Raw genomic sequence first — 19,279 nt, 5'->3', positions numbered from 1 at the left:
TCCCTCCTCCGCCTTCCCATTACTGTCGGCATCATTAACACTGTATGCATGGGAAGGCAAGCATGAAGAAATTTGAATGTTCTTCATTAATTACTGCTCAATCAGACCTAAGCAAGCAAAACAACTAACACTGGGCTTGTGCATTAGTATATATAACACCGGATTACTCACAGCAGCATTTATGGGTACATTATAAAACTGTGCAACCACTCCATTAGTGCTAATAAAAAATTACTGCACCTTAATGCACATTTAGCATGTGCTAATTCTGGTGCATTGAGAAATCTTCCCCTTTTCCTGTGTGGTCTTGGAAAGGGGACTGAGGGATATGGCGAGAGATCGGGTAGGTGGGGTTGAGATCAAGCACAAAGGGAGCTGTACAATGCTCTTCCTTTCAATGTCCTCATTTTCCTCCTGCATTGCGAAATATTTCCACGACAATGACAGATAGGTAAAGCAACCTGAGTGGAATATTTCATGCCACAGAAGGATGGGGACAAAGTACTAAAGTCTTTACTGGCCTTCTGCCTCCCTTTAAAAGATTTATGATGTGGAGATGCCGGTGATGGACTGGGGTTGACAATTGTAAACAATTTTACAACACCAAGTTATAGTCCAACAATTTTATTTTAAAATTCACAAGCTTTCGGAGGCTTCCTCCTTCCTCAGGTGAATGTCAAGAAATCCTCGAACCTCTCGCATTTATAAATCACAGAACAATATCTGGTGATTACAGATAGTCTTTTCAACTGCCCGTTGCCAAGGCAACCAAAGTGTTCAGACAGATAGGTGTTACCTACAGGGCCACCGAATATACAAACGGCCAGAACAAAAAAAGAGAGGCAGAAACATAGAAACATCCGGAAGGAAAAGACAGCAATTGACCAGTTATATTAAAAACAGTTAACTTTTGTTCGCTGGTGGGGTTACGTGTAGCGTGACATGAACCCAAGATCCCGGTTGAGATCTTACTCTTTGAAGCCCAATGCTTCCCCCTCTAGTCATGGAGCTTGCTGTGACTGACCAGGATGTCCTTGTGCTCATTTTTTTTTTAAGGAAAAAAAAACTGCAGACCCAATTCTCATGACTGATGTCCAGGGAATGGAGATGTGTGAAATGAAATGAACACTCCCTCCTCCTCCTCCTCCGCTTTCAATCCTCCCTGAAAACAATGGCTAAACGATGGCCTCGTGTTACGAATGCCAGCGGCTCTCAGGTACTTGACCCGGAGCATAAAACTTTTGTAAGAGCACTGAAAGAGCTCTATTTTACCGCAGCCTTTTCAGTAGACTAGTGCAGGGGTTAAAACGTTCTGGAATAAAATCTGCAGTATACTACAACAATCAATTCAAGTGAAGCACTCCTGGAGTTATTAAAGAGATATCATTTCTTAGAGAGGTACAGAACACATCACATCTGAACTATGCTATGCCAAACAAGTTTACTTGTTGAGACTGGTAGGAGAGTGGAAGCCCTCAAGGTTGCCTGGCCCAGTTACATTCGGCAACTGAATGTCTTCCAAAAGGGAACTTTCTCCCCCACCCCCAAACATTAGTATGTTGGAGAATGCACTGTTTAACAGAATGAATCCTATATAGGAGGAACCTAGAGCAGGAATGCTTTCCAGTAATGGTCATTAAATTAGATATCAAATAATGTATTAGCTCCATGTAAAATGTATGAAACTTCCAGCTTTCTTTTTGATATATTACTTTAAAATAGTGAGAAAACCAATAAAGGATTTCTGCTTAAATTATGCATCCAATAGGTTTTGGTGTTTACTATTTTGCAGTACACCATGATGCCCATTTAGACACTACACCTTTTAGCATCAAGTCCATAGCTTTTAAAGTAGATACTGTATTAGTGAATGTATGGATCTCTGGTAAAACATGGGTAGTAATAATTATTCACCACAAATCAATAACTAATATGGCTCCTGCACTATTGTTTTATGAGTAGATTTATTTATATTACATAATTATATTAAAATTCTTGAGTTGTAACAAATCTCACTCCCAGTCCATTAGTAATACTATAATGGTAGCACCTGTTCTTATTTGCCCCAGGAGGTGGTGCTGGTGCCACTGCAACAAACAGGTAAAAGCCACATCATTTCCTCCATCAAACCATGAACATGGCCACAAGGGAGTCACTAATAATTCTTTCGTATGGCATGCACCTCCTCTACACTTTATCCTTACTTCCTGTGTCATAATTTTTGTGTCAACATTTATGAATGGGAAAATCCTACATCTACACTTGCCTGCCCTGCAACAATTAATGGCCTCCTGACACTAGGTGATGCTGTCACAGCCCCCCTCAATTTATCTCTGCTACAATAATTTACTTCTTCCTTGCCGTTCAGCTCCCAGCTCTTTCCTCCCGCCTCCATGCTGAGTTAGCTTATCTCAGCCAGGGTGACAGTAGGGGCACTACAATTAGCCTCAGCTTCCCTGGGTTTTGGGGGGGGGGGGGGGGGGGGGGGAGGGAGGGGGGGGGTTAGAAAAGAAAATCAGACAGGGTTCCCTCGACTGATCTCCAGCTGGAAGGTGCACGTGTGTAGGAGTCAGGTGAGGACTAGATCGGGCTTGGATGTGTTGCTTCGATAGCCTGTAGACAACCTCTGTCCAGGTTCATACATGAAGAATGGCCACTCGGGGGCGGTAGGCACCTGTGGAATCATACCCAAGTAAGAGTGCCAGGGGAACCATACCACAGCGGGAATCAGTGCCGGGGGTCCGTATCCCAGTGAGAATCCACTCTTTTAGGAGAGATTAGGGGCGGAAACTGAGGAAAAGAATTTTAAAAAATTTAATAGATACTCTTGGGAAGGGGGATTATTAAAATCTGGAGGAAGAAGTCCCCATTAAGTTCTGGGCTATTTACATATATGCTGTTCTTACAAGAGGTGTTGTGTTGCTGACTTTTCTGTCATGTGGTCCAAGGCATTCACACTGTTAGTCAGGATCTGAATCGCGCTGATTCAGATTCTTCCTTCCTCCTTCATGTAGATTGAATAGTACACATACACCTTCCTGGTCCGCTTCAATTCCAGGTGCAAACCCAGCTCAGGAACCCCCTCTTGTCCCCAAGTCTCGGGGAGGTCAGCATTGCCTTTTTGACGTTCAAGAATGGTCTGTCGATGCTCGAGCCATTAGGCAAATAGACCCACACCAGTCCCACCTGCTCGGCGATGAAGTGGTGGTGCATCCCATCGTTTCCGTGTAGCATGCCCACTGATGACTTGCTGCCATTGCCGGTACCACCCCGACTCTCCAGTCCAGCCTCCCTCTTGACAAATCATTGTATCTGGCACCAATAGCACATTTAAGGCCATGGAGATCGCAGCTACAGGGTCAGGTGCAGGCAATATGGGCTGCCCGACGTCAAAGAATGGGGTCAACAGATGGAGCTCCAGGAGGACGATGAGAGGGAATAGCAACTCATAGGGGTGGTAAAGGGAGAGATGCTGCCTGGGGAGCATGGCCATGGAAAGCATACACAAAGGGTCTAGGGATGGTATTACAGCTGACAGGACATCAGCTGTGTCAGAGTGAAAGGGAACAGAGCAAGGGGAGGCATGGTTCAGGCAGTGCGCAGGGAAGGGGAAGTGAGGTGGAGTAGGTAACGTCAAGGAAGCTACTAAAGCCCGAAAGCCACATTTTCCACATACAGGACTACAAAAATGCAATCTAGTGTTGAATAGCTCTGCTTCCTGACACACCACCCTCCCACTCAAAGCTAAGAAAAAGAAAGAAAAGCAACAAAGAGAAACACAAAAATGACCAAATCACAAAAATGGAACTAAGAGAAAAAAAACCAGCAACAAAAATACAACAGAGCCAGGTAAGAGAATGGTCATATGAGCAAGGCTATGGGAGATTGACTAATACATTAAAAGTTATGGTACATACTTTCTCTAGACATTAGCCTTATTTCCTGAAGGCAATTTTGAAGTCAACCGTTATATGTCACCATTTGGCCATCTCACTTTGTTGATTAGTTCAAAGTAAAACAGCGACAAGTCAGAACTGGAGAGGTATAGAACAAACGAACTGAAAGCAAGATAAGCTGCTAGAACACTGACAATGAGAAACTTCTATGGGCTTATGAAACAATCAATCCTGAATCACTAATCATGAGTACCTACTAATAAAAAATAATTTAAAAGGTGAACCAAATCAAATCATGTAAATTTTACCCCAGTAACCGAAATTTCTGCATTTCCAAAATAAGGCTTTTACAAAATATCAAAATTGCATATTTCACAGAATGATTAAATTTATCCATTGAATTGTTTTTAATGCCCTAAAGTTTTTACTTGAAGGTTTCAGCCTACCCCAAAAACCCAGGTTTGGACCATATATTTTTGCCCAGAGCTGTGATTCAATCAGCTGCAGACAGATCCCACAGTTTGAGTATATGCAATGCACACAATTTCCCAGGACACACGAATAGCATTGTCAGGCTCAGTGCTTGAATGTTTCACTTCAGCTTCCAGCAAGTTTTGAATAAAAAGTCATTTTGAAAGCTTTATTCAGGCAGGGGTTATATTGGGTACTTTTTTTTCTAAAAAGAGAAGTTGTGTGCACATGTAAGAGTGAGAGAGAATAACAGAGCCCTATTTCAAGCACAACCTTATACTGAGTAGACACCTGTTGTAGCTTCTGATTATGTTTGAATCAAACTTTATTTTTATTTATTTTTCAGTGGAAGAGAGTCAAATTGTGCCTCTGTCCGGGACAATTTGCACTTTTGAAAATATGAATTCAAGCTAGACGATTAATTAAAAACAAACTCAAATTCAACTTATATTTTACTTATACAAAAACATACAAAAGTGCAGAGAGAGAGAGACACCATGCTTTTTTTTCCTTCAACAAATTAATTGAATTTTGAAAGCTGCACAAACAGGCTGTGATTGGCATTACCTTATTTTGTTGATATAGAAAATGTGTACATCCAGTAAGAGCAAGAGGGAACAGGAACAAAAAAGAAAAATGTCACTCATTTATGGTTTCACAGTATTACGGACAGAGTGGTGGAATTTGATCACCAACTACCAATAAAAATCCTGGAACACCATGCAATTAAAATGGAATATGACACTCACTATCATCAGTGGCCTGATAATACATTGGCCTAACATCCTTATTATAAAACGATCATCCAACTCTGAGTGAACATGAAAGGAGATCTTTGACAAAGTTAAAAGCATTGCATATTGGTGCCAGATACAATGATTTGTCAAGAGGGAGGCTGGACTGGAGAGTCGGGGTGGTACCGGCAATGGCAGCAAGTCATCAGTGGGCATGCTACACGGAAACGATGGGATGCACCACCACTTCATCGCCGAGCAGGTGGGACTGGTGTGGGTCTATTTGCCTAATGGCTCGAGCATCGACAGACCATTCTTGAACGTCAAAAAGGCAACACGCCTATTGTGTCATACTTAAACTTATGTTAATTTTCCTTACCTCAATAGCCCTCTAAGTTTGGTCTCCAAAGTAGATAGTATGGTAATTTACTTAACTCTAAAACCTCCAAACTGCTTCTGCAAGGTTAGTGCCACTATAGGAATGGTGACTTACTCATCGCTATTGCAGTCCTCCTGACCTCACACTGCCTATCATTCACCCTCACTTCTACCACACCCCAAACCCCTTCCCCCCCCTCCCCATATATTCATTGCCAGGAAATAGCTTTCTCCACTGCAGAGGGGGACCTTCTCTCTCGAACATCCAGCTGTAGTGAGTAGCTGCAGCAAAGGATATTGGTTTGGCAGGGGTGGCGGGGGGATTTGTTAAAGAGCTTCTCCAGCAGATTGGGAAACATGCACTGGATTTTAACCAATACAGGTTTCCCCAGTCAGTGTTAGGAAAAGCCTTGAAGAAAATCTCCACCACCACAAATGGACTGGCCTCCCTCACCACTTCAACAACTGGAGCTCCATGTCCTCCTGCTATCTCTCACTACTACCACCCTCCACATCATACGATCCCCGAGAAAAGAACTGGCATTTACATGGCATCTCCACATCTGAGCTGCATTGTACCAAACAAGTTTGTTTGATGGAAGAGCGACCCTAATGAAACTTTAGGCCCAATGTGTCATATTCTACCATTTTATCGGGGACCCCCCCCTCCCAGTGCCCGGTATAAAGGAGCAGCAGAGAGTGGAGAGAAAAAGCACAGGAAACCCCGCCAGCTGCCCGATATGAAGCAGCAGTGGAAAGAAAACCTGGAATCCCCCCTTGCGGCCGGGTATAAAAGAAGCAGCGGAGAAAAAGTGTGGGAAACCCCCCCACCACCAGCGGCCCGATATAAAGAAGCAGCGGGCAGCAGAGAGAAAGTGCAGGAAACTCCCCCAGTGGCCAGGTACAAAGGTGCAGCGGAGAAAGAGGCAGACAAAAAAAAATCAAGGAGTGGTGTCACAGGATAGTAGGTGGGTGATTGGTTGATGAGTATTACCTTTTTTTTGCACTCTGAGTTAGGGCAGTGGGTTAAACTAAGAGTTGGGAAACTATAACTTGCTATTACTTTATTAAATTAGTATGTTAAACTAGATAAACTAATTAGCTAATAAAACTAAAAATATCGAGTAAATAAAAACTTTAACTAATTAAATATATAAAACAATGTTAGATAGGGATGGCAGGGCAGGTGGTGTGTCGAAACTGCAGCACGTGGGAGTTGGTGGAAACCAGCGAGATCCTGAGCAACCACATCTCCAGTAAGCGTCTACAACTTGAGGAACTTTGGCTCAGAGTTGTTGAGCTGGAGTCCAAGCTGCAGACATTGCAATGCATCAGGGAGGAGTTATCTAGACACTTTGATCCAGGAAGCAGTCACACCCCTTAGGTTAGGTAGTAGTTTAGATTTGGTCTGTAGTCAGGGACAGGAGGATGTGACTGCAAGGCAGGCAGGTACCAGGATGCAGTGATGGAGGAGCCTCAGCCTTTGACCTTGTCCAACAGGCACAAGGTATACTTGCTATCTGTGTGGATGAGAACAAAGACAGCAGGGAGGATGGGCAATTTGACCACGGCACTGTGGTACAGGAGGCCATTCAAGTGGGGGGAGTATAAAGAAATGTGGTAGTGGTAGGGGATAGTACAGTCGTCAGGAGGATAGATACTGTTCTCTGAAGCCGCGACCAGCAGTCCTGAAGACTGTGTTGCCTGCCCGGTGCCAGGGTTAAGGACATCTCCTCGCAGCTGGAAAAGAACTTTGAGCATGAGGGGGAGGATCTAACGGTCGTGGTCCACGCAGGAACCAACGACATAGGTAGAACTAGGAATGAGGTTCTGCTGAGGGAGTTTAAACCGGACTTAATCCAGGCTGGAACCAGTGTCCTGGCAAATCGAATAACTAGGGCAGTACAGGGCTCTGAACGAAAAACAGGGAGGGGTGGGAGTGCAGGTGAGGAGAAATTTATAAATCCAAAGAGAAAAGTCAAGGCCATACAGCAGTGTGGTGATTTGGGTAAAGATAAGCAGTGTGTGTCAGGAAGGGACGGAGAGTTTAACGGTAATAGTGCATCAGTGAATAAGGTCAAATAGGGGAAAAAGTAGTATAAAATCAAAATTAAAGGCACTTTATCTGAATGCACGAAGCATTCATAACAAGATAGACAAATTAATGGCACAAAAAGATACATGGGTTTCATCTAATAGCCATTACTGAGATGTGGTTGGCAACTAAATATTGCAGGGTACATGACATTTTGAAAAGACAGACAAAATGGCTCAGAAGATCAGGAAATAGAATCAATATGGGTGGAGATAAGAAATAACAAGAGGCAGAAAACACTGGTGGGAGTAGTTTATAGGCCCCCTAACAGTAGCTATACTGTTGGACAGAGTGTTAATCAGAAATAAGAGGAGCTTGTAACAAAGGTAATACAATAATAGTGCAAGATTTTAATCAACATATGGACTGGGCAAATCAAATTGGCAAAAGTAGTTTGTAGGACGAGTTCATGGAATGCATTCGAGACAGTTTCCGAGAATAATACATTGTGGAACCAACCAGAGAACAGGCTACTTTAGATCTTGTCTTGTGTAATGAGACAGGTTTAATTAGTAATCTCATAGTAAGGGATCTTTGGGGCAGAGTGATCATAATGAATTTCACATTGAGTTCGAGTGTGATGTACTCAAGTCCGAAACTAGAGTCTTAAGCTTAAATAAAGCTAATTACATAGGTATGAGGGGCTAGTTGGCTACGGTTGATTAGGAAATTAGATTAAAAGATATGACGGTAGATAAGCAATGGCGAACATTTAAAGAAAGATTTCATAATTCAACGAATATACATTCCATTGAGGAATAAAAACGCCACGGGAAATTAAGGATAGTATTAGATTGAAAGAAGAAGCTTATAATGTTGCGAAGAATAGTAAGCCTGAGGATTGGGAGAATTTTAGAAACCAGAAAAGGATGACCAAAAAATTGATAAAGGGAGAAAATAGAATGAGAGTAAACTAGCAAGCAATATAAAAACAGATTGTAAGAGCTTTTACAAGAGAGTAGCAAAAGTAAACATGGGTCCCTTAGAGGCTGAGACAGGAGAAATTATAATGGGGAAATCAGGAAATGGCAGAGACGTTAAACAAATATTTTGTATCTATCTTCACAGTAGAAGACATAAAAAAATACCAGAAATGGTGGGTAACTAAGGGTCTAATGAGAGGGAAGAACTTAAAGTAATTAATATTAGTAAAGAAAAAGTACAGGAGAAATTAATGGGACTAAAAGCCAGCAAATCCCCTGGACCTGATGGCCTACATCCTGGGGTTCTAAAAGAGGTGGCTGCAGAGATAGTGGATGCATTGATTGTGATCTTCTGTGGATTGGAAGGTAGCAAATGTAACACCGCTATTCAAGAAAGGAGAGAGAGAAAAAACAAAGAACTACAGGCCAGTTAGCCTGACATCAGTCGTCGGGAAAATGCTGGAATCCATTATTAAGGACGTGGTAATGGGGCACTTAGAAAATCATAATATGATTAGGCAGAGTCAACATGGTTTCATGAAAGAGAAACAGTGTTTGACAAATCTGTTAGAGCTTTTTGAGGTATGTAACTAGCAGGTAGATAAAGGGGAACCAGTAGATGTAGTACATTTGGATTTTCAAAAGGCATTCGATAAGGTGCCACACAAGATTAGGGCTCATGGGGTTGGGGGCAACATATTAGCATGGATAGAGGATTGGTTAACGGACAGAAAACAGTAGGAATAAACAGGTCGTTTTCAGGTCGGCAAGCTGCAACTAGTGGGGTGCCACAAGGATCAGTGCTTGGACCGTAGCTTTACAATCCAAATTAATGGTTTAGATGAAGGGACCAACTGTAATGTATCTAGGTTTGTTGAAGATACAAAGCTAGGTGGGAAAGTAAGCTGTCAGGGGGAAGCCAAGATTCTGCAAAGGGAGTTAGACAGGTTAAATGAGTGGGCAAGAAGTTGGCAGATGGAGTATAACGTGAGGTTATTCACTTGGTAGGAAGAATAGAAAAACAGGATTTTTTTTTTAAAATGATGAGGAACTATTAAATGTTGGTGTTCAGAGGGATTTGGGTGTCCTTGTACACGAAAGACAAAGTCAACATGCAGGTACAGCAAGCAATTCGGAAGGCAAATGGTATGTTGGCTTTTATTGCAAGGGGGTTGGAGTACAAGAGTAAGGAAGTCTTGTTGCAACTGTACAGGACTTTGGTGAGACCACACCTGGAGCACTGTGTACAGTTTTGGTCTCCTTTTCTAAGGAAGGATATACTTGCCTTAGAGGCAGTGCAATGAAGGTTCACTAGATTGATTCCTGGGATGAGGGGGTTGTCCTATGAGGAGATTGAGTAGAATGGGCCTATACTCTCTGGAGTTTAGATGAGAGGTGATCTCATTGAAACATGTAAGATTCTGAGAGGGCTAGACAGAGTAGATGCTGTTTCCCCGGGCTGGAGAGTATAGAACTAGAGGGCATAGTCTCAAGATAAGGGGTCAGTCATTTAGGACTGAGATGAGGAGGAATTTCTTCACTCAGAGGGTTGTGAATCTTTGGAATTTTCTACCCCAGAGGGCTGTGGATGCTCAGTCACTGAGTATATTCAAGGCTGAGATCGATAGATTTTTGGACTCTAGGGGAATCAAGGGATATGGGGATCAGGCGGGAAAGCGCAGTTGAGGTCAAAGATCAACCGTGACCTTATTAAATGGCGGAGCAGACTTGAGGGGCATATGGCCTATTCCTGCTCCTATTTCTTATGTTGTTCTTCATCATTTGACACTTACAAAGAGAAACATTTCACAGACATCAATAAATTGGGGAATCTATAAACTGCATTCCTGCCCACCAGTGTCAATGTTGTGACAAAACTGAAGGTGGGACATAAGGAGATGGACGAGCTCCTTCAATCTTGTCTTGCCAACTAGATCTAAGCAGTACACTGCAGCCAGTTGGAGAAGCTTCTCTGAAGTTATAATTTTTTTTTAAAAGAATGTTAATAACCAAGTCAGTGAGAAACTATTATTTCCAAACATTAAGCGCTTGACAAAACAACTGAACAATTGTATTTTTTTTTGAAGTGGCCCACGAGTTGCAAATACCATATTATGCAAGATGGGACCTGAATACACTTGTCTTAATTGGATGGCAAGACACATTAACCACAACAAACCTCACTGACACTAGTGGCAATCTGATTTCCTGCAAACCTCGATACAACACAGATCTATAAGAACATAAGAAATAGGAGCAGGAGTAGGCCATCTGGCCCCTCAAGCCTGCTCCACCATTCAACAAGATCATGGTGGATCTTCTACCTCAACGCCATTTTCCTGCATCATCCCCACATCGCTTGATGCCTTTAATATCTAGAAATCTATCAATATGTTTTGAATGTACATCTACAAATTGCTGCACACATGCCTGCACATGTACAATGAGCTTCAGAGCAACCTGAAACACCTAGCATACACACATCACTTCATGCAATCGGTCATGTATCTATTTGTATTATCACTCTCCTGACCTGAGGCGGTGCACTCGTACTGATAAATGTGGTACTTCCAATGCTTATTGCGACGCTGCAATGTCATTAAGCGACATCAATGTATTAGCTCCAGCTTTGATACTGGAGATGTCCTGCTACTTTGTAGGTTTCAGTGGAAATGGTGCAACTGAATCTGTAACCATAATATTCTCACTTAAGGGTGTGAACTCTATGAAAATGGCATCTTAAATATGCACTGAACTGTTTCCTTTTAACGTGGCCTTCTGCTACTCCAATGTGACTCAACACAAGGTCTTTTTGCCACGATATTATGCAAGGACTTCGACAATTTTCAGCACCACCACAATGCTGGGCAATTTTATTTTTCTCCTGTAAAATGCTGATATTCACCGATTTTTGTTTGTAGAGAATGTAATAAATTGTCCATTTTAAAGGGGGTGTTCTTTATCAAAAAGAATTTACAAACAAGGTTAAGGTTTATCAAACACAACAGGATGCTGCAAGTCAAATCAAAAGATGACTTTTCTGGCAATTCTCTTCCCCAAATAACAACTAGTTTGCCAAGCACTTTTCACAACAAAGCCGCTTTAAAATGAAGCACTTTCTACAAATGTTAACCACAGATTACTATTACAATGGATTTCCCCCCCCCCCCCAATCTTTTTCATTTACTAGCAGTCCATGCATGTCAGAAAAGCTTTTTTTTAAAAATCAATCCAGTGGACAATTTCATGTACTTATATGATATGCCTGTGTCTGCTATTTTAGCAGAGGTGTTAACCCATACCCTGCATTAAAATAAGGACTATCATACAATCTCATTGAAGTGTACATCCACTAATATCACAACAGTAATTTCTAGGCTACGATCTCTTCTTACTGGTTTTGGCATGATTCAAAAGCAGATAAAATGGCATAGTTGTAAATTCACCATTGAAGGAAATTTGATAAAAAGCAAATTACAAATGATTTCACTTTAGCATCATGCGGTATAAAGAGAAAGCAGCAGATGCTAGGAAACAAGTTACAAGGTTGTGTACCACTTTCAAGACTCACAAAACAGGGTTGTTATGTAGTGAATTAGCATAGTAATCCAATTGAAAGGGTTAGTTCACGTCATAATCAGGGAGTTTTTTTTTTAAAAAACCATACTTGACTTCAAAATTTTCTCTGGTTTTGGCAGGATTAGTCATGGTCTTTAGACAGGATGGTCGCAGAAGTGTGTTGATGTTTTCTGGTACAGTAGCTTAGTATGATTAAATGTTGTTTGCACAATATTCTTCTCATACACAGTACAAGTTAGACAGAGCTGGGTGAAAGGAGCAACAGAGAATTCCGTTAAGTCAATATAAAAGGCTTATGGGTGCTGTATAACTGAAGAATATATCACAGATGACATCAGGAAAAGGTTCCACAACTAATTGTGTGTATCTTTTGCTACTTGGTAACATATCCTGAGCCAAAAAAAACACAGTAGTGGGCAAGTGTTTGTCTGTTTGGAACCAGGGAATGTAAAGTAAAGTGGGCTGAGGAAGCATGATCAAGCCCGTGTAAATTTAAGTTGCACCAGTTACAAAGCTTCCAAGTATGCATACAACAACCAAAAATGAATAATCGCTTTGAAATACAGATGTATCATTAAAATACCTTCACTACTGCATCTTTGGAGAAATTCTGAAAAATCATGAATTTTTTTCTCAAGTTTCCTAGTCCACTGGAACCCACTTACAACAAATCCATAACTAGTCAAATATCACCATTAAAATCAATGCCATAATGAAAAAAGTGTTCAGGAAATCCTCTCGCGTTTATGGGGATACAACACAATGACAAAATGCATCAGAACATAACATTGCTTTACTGGTGCATGACTTCATAGTGATAAAAATGCCTGCTCTTCTCTCTACCCAAGCAAAAAAAGTATATGAAAATAATGGTCATTTAAAAATCAGACGTCTTGAGCTATTGAACTATAGGAATGGGTATTAGGTAGACATTTTAAACAAAACAAAAACTCCTAATAAACATGGTGAGCTTCATCGTTTCGTCTTTTTCTTTTAAATGGAGAAGTCAGGTTTTCAGCCAATTCACACACCTGACCAATCAAAATAGCTGAAAAGGACTACTGCATGGTACATTCTAAAACAATTTGCAGTGCATTTAACCCATTAATGCTTCCTTCCATATTTGAAGTATCTGTTGATTCTCTCACCTCCTCCTTTTACTGTCTATGTATTCCAAGGTTTACTTATCTTTTAGTCTTCAGTTCTGAATGAAGGGTACAAATCCAAAATGTTAACATCCTTTTATACACATGCTGACTGACCAGCTGCGTATTAGCAGCATTTTCTGTTTATTTAATTTGATATTTACAGCATTTGCAGGCTTTTCCCCCTTTTTTAATTATATTTATCTTCAGTTTCCAAACCACTTACTTGATTTAAGGCAGCAAATCAAGTGTTAATTCTGCCTCAACGCTACAAATACAAAACACCCCGTTACAAACAGTGTAATGCCAGTCATCAAAATTCTTTCAATTTTCAAGTTCAGTTTTCCCACTGTAGTTTGAGATCTTTGTACAGTTATTATATAAAGGTTTAAGTTCTTTACTAACATAATTATGCAACACGTGTATCCCGAAAACTGGCAGCACATCAAGACTCGGTTCCTCTCAGTGAACAGGTCAATTCTGTGTTACATTCTAACAGGTATAGCTGAAGTGTACAGTTTCCAGCTGCCTTGATATCATGCTCCTCCTAAGCCCACCCTCAAAAGCCTACTCAAAATCTAACTCTTTGACCATACCTTTGGTCACCTCCCTAACACTTCTTCCACCACTGCGGGGCACTCATTCTCACCACTTAGAAGTACCTTGAAATGTTTTTACTATGTTAAAGGTACTATAGAAATACAAGTTGTTGCTGTCTGGCTGTTTTGAACAGATCTCAGTTTTCATAGGATTAACCGGAATCAGAGTTGTTAAACCATCTCAAGTCAAAAAGGAATAAAAAAGATATGAACATTGATTAAGAAGTCCGTAAAAAGAAAAAAGCTTACCAACTTTGCTGAAGATCACTTGTCTTTTGGCTTCCGATTCATGTCTGCACACTAGTAATTCGCACCAACAAAACAAAGCTTGCACTTCTAACTGAAGTGTATGTCAGAAGAAATAAAGTGCAGCTGGAGCAGTGTAGTGACTAATGTGGGCTGGAACTATTTCCACTCACAAGCAATCAAGTTAAAAGTAATGCTATCCAAAAGGCAACAGGATGTACCAGACGGGATAACTAATACTGGGTGTGTCGCAGCGAGTTATTTTATGGAATGTGTGATGTACTTGTTCTGGATTTATACACCAAAACATGTGTCGAACTGCCTAATGGTCACATGCTTTCTTCAGTGGATTGGCAATATTTTCCACACTTAAAAAAAACCTGTTTCCCGTTAAAGGAAGTAGTATTTATAGTCTATAATCTGTCATCTAGCCACACTGTCAATTCCTATAGTACAAGCCCCTTTCTACTTCTGCTGGATCTCGGTGGTGGTTTCAGTGTTGAAACTTGTTTAAACTTTTATTAAAATGAAACCAGAACAGGCCAATGGCCATCAAGGTTGTCAGCAGGATATTGGTAAAGCATTATGGCATACATTGTTCAATGCTGTGCATCACCACCTGGTGTTGCAATCAACTCCTTTTCAAAATATGGAGCAACTTAACTCAAGCCATTTTTAACCTCAAATTTGCAATTAGGGTCCTATATCGGACACAGAACCCCGTGTTGCATATTACAAGTGGCCACCTGCTTAAAAGTGGCGGGTGCTCCAGCCACCCATCTCAGGACCCTACCCATGATGGCTGTGGGTGGAGCACTAATGTAAACAGGGCAGTAAGTGATCCAATTCAATTTTCAGGCCACTATCTGGCAGAGCGAGTTAAAATCAGCCCTAGTCAAATACCCTTCCTGCATTACTTACTTTCTCCTATCATGCCACGTATAATGTATATTGCAAAACCCAAAGCCATGCTTTTTTTTCCCCCTTCTAGTACCTTGCTTACTACATTTTTGCTAACATTGGCAGGTACAACATACCCTACATATATCTTTCTAACCATTCATGCTGCTGCATTTGCTGCACTGCTGCTTTACAATAACATTCATACCTCATTGCTTTAAATCACATGCTTTCTTGCAAACCTCCAACCAGGTCTGCAGAATCTTGGAGGCCAATGTGTATCTTGTCATGTTATTTCAATGCTTACAAAAAGGATATCCTCTCCCATCAAAGAACACACTTGTGTCACTCCATTAGTGAGTTTACAAGCATTAGCAGGGCACTCATCGTCTAATCAGATTTATCTCTGCTGTCATTCATTTTCTCCAAAAAAGAATTGTGCATGCCAAAGCTGGGTTAACAAAGTTAATGTTTATACGGCCTCAATATTGCAAATGCTATTTTTTTCCCATTGCTGGGCATGAAATCACTCTTAGAAATCGCACAATAGGTGTACCTTTCAACAATTCCCAAGAGGTGCGTTAATTTGAGAGAAAAATGTCTTCTGCAGATTTCTAACAAGAGGAGGAATCTTCATATCCAAGTTACTAAAATTCCCCCATCAGGTCTGTCCTTTATATAGAATATTAACAGACACAGAGCCTCAAAAGCCAGGGAACTCAAAATCTAAGGTTAATTTCAAATTTTTAAACATCTATCACTTCTAATAGTGGGAAAGCAGACTTATGCATGATTCTTTGTGTGTCGATGTGCAAAATTAATAATTAGCTGAGGAAGCAGTTATACTACATATATGATTTCAGATGTTCTCTGTAGAGTGTGACCCTTAGTGAGGGAGACCAAAGTTACAGCACCAGAGATGACTCGCTTTAAGTTGTAAGGTTTAGTGATAAAACAACAGCAACTCGCATTTATATAGCGCCTTTAACATAGTAAAAATGTCCCAAGGCATTTCACAAGATTTTAATCAAAATTTGACACCAAGCCACATAAGGAGATATTAGGACAGGTGATCAAAAGCTTGGCCAAAGAGGTAGGTTTTAAGGAATGTCAAAGGAGGGCAGAAAGCGAGGTGCAGAAGTCTAGGGAGGGAATTCCAAAGTTTAGGGCCTAGGCAGTTGAAGGCATGGCCGCTAATGGTGGAATGATTAAAATCAGGGATGCGCAAGAGGCAAGAATTAGAGGCGCGCTAATATAGAGGGTTGTAGGATTGGAAAAAGCTACAGAGATAGGGAGGGGCGAGGCCATGGAGGGATTTGAAAAAGAGGATAAAATTGTTTTTAAAATAGAGGCGTTCCCGGGCCTGGAGCCAATGTAGGTCAACGAGCACTGGGGTGATGGGAGAAGGGGACTTGGTGCGAGTTAGGATACGGGCAGCAGAGTTTTGGATGAGCTCAAGTTCATGGAGGATAGAAGGTGGGAGGCAAGCCAAAAGAGCATTGGAATAGCCAAGTCTAGAGGTAACAACGGCACTGATGAGAGTTTCAGCAGCAGATGAGCTGAGGCAGGAGCGGAGAAGGGCGATGTTACGGAGGTGGAAGTAGGCGGTCTTGGTGATGGAGCGGATATATGGTTAGAAACTCATCTCAGCATAAAACAGGACGCCAAGGTTGCGAACGGTCTGGTTCAGCCTCAGACAGTGGCCAGGGAAAGGGATAGAGTCAATGGCTTGGCAACTGAGTTTGCAACGGGTCCAAAAGACAACGGCTTCGGTCGTCCCAATATTTTGTTGGAGAAAATTTTTGCTCATCCAGTATCGGACAAGCAGTGTGACAAATCAAAGACAGTGGAGAGGTTGAAAGAGGTGGTGGTGAGGTAGAGCTGGGTGTCGTTAGCACACACGTGGAATCTGACGTCACGTTTTCGGATATCATCGCCGAGGGGCAACACATAGATGAGAAATAGGAGGGGGCCAAGGATAGATCCTTGGGGGACTCCAGAGGTAACAGTGCAGGAGCAGGAAGAGAAGCTATTGCAGGTGAATCTTTGGCTATGACTGGATAGATAAGAATGGAACCAGGCGAGCGCAGTCCCAGCCAGCTGGACGACGGAGGAGAGGTGTTGGAGGAGAATGGTGTGCTCAACCGTGTCAAAGGCTGTAAGACAGGTCAAGGAGGATGAGAAAGGGATAGTATACCACTGTCACAGTCACATAGGATGTCATTTGTGACTTTGATAAGGACCGTTTCAGTACTGTGGCAGGTGCGGAAACCTGATTGGGGGGATTCAAACACGGAGTTGCTGGAAAGATGGGCACGGATTTGGGAGGTGACAACACGTTCAAGGACTTTGGAGAGGAAAGGGAGGTTGTAGATGGGGCGACAGTTTGCAAGGACAGATGGGGTCAAGGGTGTTTTTTTTTTTTTGAGGAGGGGGGTGATGGCGACAGATTTGAAGGGGAGGAGGACAATAACTGAGGAGAGAGAACTGTTAACAATATCAGCTAACATGGAGGCCAGGAAGGGAAGTTGGATGGTCTGCAGTTGGTGGGAATAAGGTCAAGGGAGCAGGAGGTGGGTCTCATGGTCAAGATCAGCTCGGACAGGGCATGAAGTGAGATAGGAGAGAAACTAGAGAAAGATGAGAGTTCAGGACTAGGGCAGGGAGGGAACATTAGGGAAAGTTTGGCTTGGTGGGCTAGGGGAAGGGAGGGAAGCGGCAGAGGCAGCTGAACAGATGGTCTCAATATTAATGACAAAGAAATCCATGAGCTCCTCACACTTTTGGTTGGAAGTGAGGGTGGAGGGGCAAGGGAGAATGGTTTAAGAAGACGGTTTATAATGGAGGAGAAGCCGGGGGGTTATCTTTGCACTCCAGGAGGATCCTGGAATAGTGAGCAGATTTGCTTCTAGATATTGTCTTAAAATATGTTGGACTTAAGGGAGTGGAGGTGAGGGTCGTACTAGGGGGAACGACCAGGATGAAAGAGAGTACTGGTTTTAATGTGGACAAGGGCATCAACGGTGGAGGTGAGGGTGTGATTGAGCAGATCGGAGCTGCAGAAATGCAGTGGTGAATGGAGGGCCAAAGGGTAGACAGTTGAGAATTTGGAAGTGCAGTTATAAGCGACTTGGGGGAAGAGTTTTTCCAAGGGTGGACACAGAAGGCAGTGAGGTAGGAAGGGGGAAGGGGGATGTGGGTGGAGAGGTATACAAGGAAGTGATCAGAGATGGCCTTATCAGTGATTGACACGACGGGAGTAGAGAGGCCACGTAAGATGGCAAGGAGTTAATCTTAGAAGAGCAATGATAGAGACTGAAGCTTCTCTCATGACATTAAAAAGATTAAAAAATAAGTTTATAAAGTTTACAGTGGACTGCCTAGGCACTTTTAAAATGCAGCTTTGGAGCAGACTGGAGTTACACTGCATCTGGTGCAAAGGTAAATCTGTGCAAGACCACCTCCTGTCAGTGATCTAACATTTTCGGACTTCAGATCTCAGGAGTTAGATCTCCAACTCGAGTTATATACTCTTGCAATGATACTTGAAAACTGCTTCCCGCTGATGTGAAAGTGCCAGAATAACTGTATCCTAATGATGAAGTGCCAGGCACCCAAAAAATTCAGTAATAAGTAGCAGTTTTCAGTCACTAATACCAGAAATTGTGTTTGATTCGGTACAGAACACACAACAATCTTATTTAGCAGATTGGTACAAATACACTGTAGGAAGCAGAGATCATACAAAAATTTCACACCCATTAAACTTTACCAGCATTATACATTATAAGCTGTGATAATAGTCTAGTGTTCATTCGCAATCTGTTGTGATTCAGCAAGAAAAAAAGGTGGTCCAGCAACTCATATGGACAGTTCTAGTTTCCCAGCCAATGACCACATAGCTGCATGGGTCTTACTTTGCCACAAGTCTGCCCACAAAATGGCCTTCAGTAGTCAACTTCCTGCAAAAACTTAACTACAAGTAATCTGCTTGTATGCACAGTTGCTACAACAGAATAAAAAATCATAGGGATTCCCTACCAAACAAGTCTTCAGCCCCACACCCCCAAAAAAAAGTTGTGCCACTGTAAAGCCCAATAGCAAGAAAAAACAACTTTTCATTCAGAAGGCCTGTACTGTAGCTGCAGAAACACAACTCAGCACTTCATTAATTATCTCAACAATCCCAATCAAAAAAATGAACTAACTTCTTTAGTTCAAAATACAACTCAGTATATCGCCTCTGCACTGAGGTACAAAAACCTAATGTAACACTACTTTTTGGGGAAGTGGTGGTTATTAATCAAGCAACA

General features: G+C 41.8%; 1 protein-coding gene across 8 annotated transcripts in view; it reads right to left on the bottom strand.

Annotated features, from left to right (window-relative positions):
• The window catches only part of sgms1b (sphingomyelin synthase 1b), a 121,679-nt gene that overhangs the window by 40,855 nt on the left and 61,545 nt on the right, over positions 1–19,279 (bottom strand). Inside the window, exon 1 of one of the 8 annotated variants that reach the window (XM_068002560.1) lies at positions 14,070–14,272. The exons of the other annotated variants lie outside the window; for them this stretch is intronic. The gene's annotated coding sequence lies outside the window, so the exon portion shown is untranslated. Of the gene's footprint in view, positions 1–14,069; positions 14,273–19,279 lie in introns of those variants that run through there. 8 annotated transcript variants of the gene reach the window in all.

The sequence above is a fragment of the Heptranchias perlo genome, chromosome 21, assembly GCF_035084215.1.
Source record: "Heptranchias perlo isolate sHepPer1 chromosome 21, sHepPer1.hap1, whole genome shotgun sequence".
Lineage (NCBI taxonomy): Eukaryota > Metazoa > Chordata > Chondrichthyes > Hexanchiformes > Hexanchidae > Heptranchias > Heptranchias perlo.
This window is presented reverse-complemented; position numbering and strand designations above follow the sequence as displayed.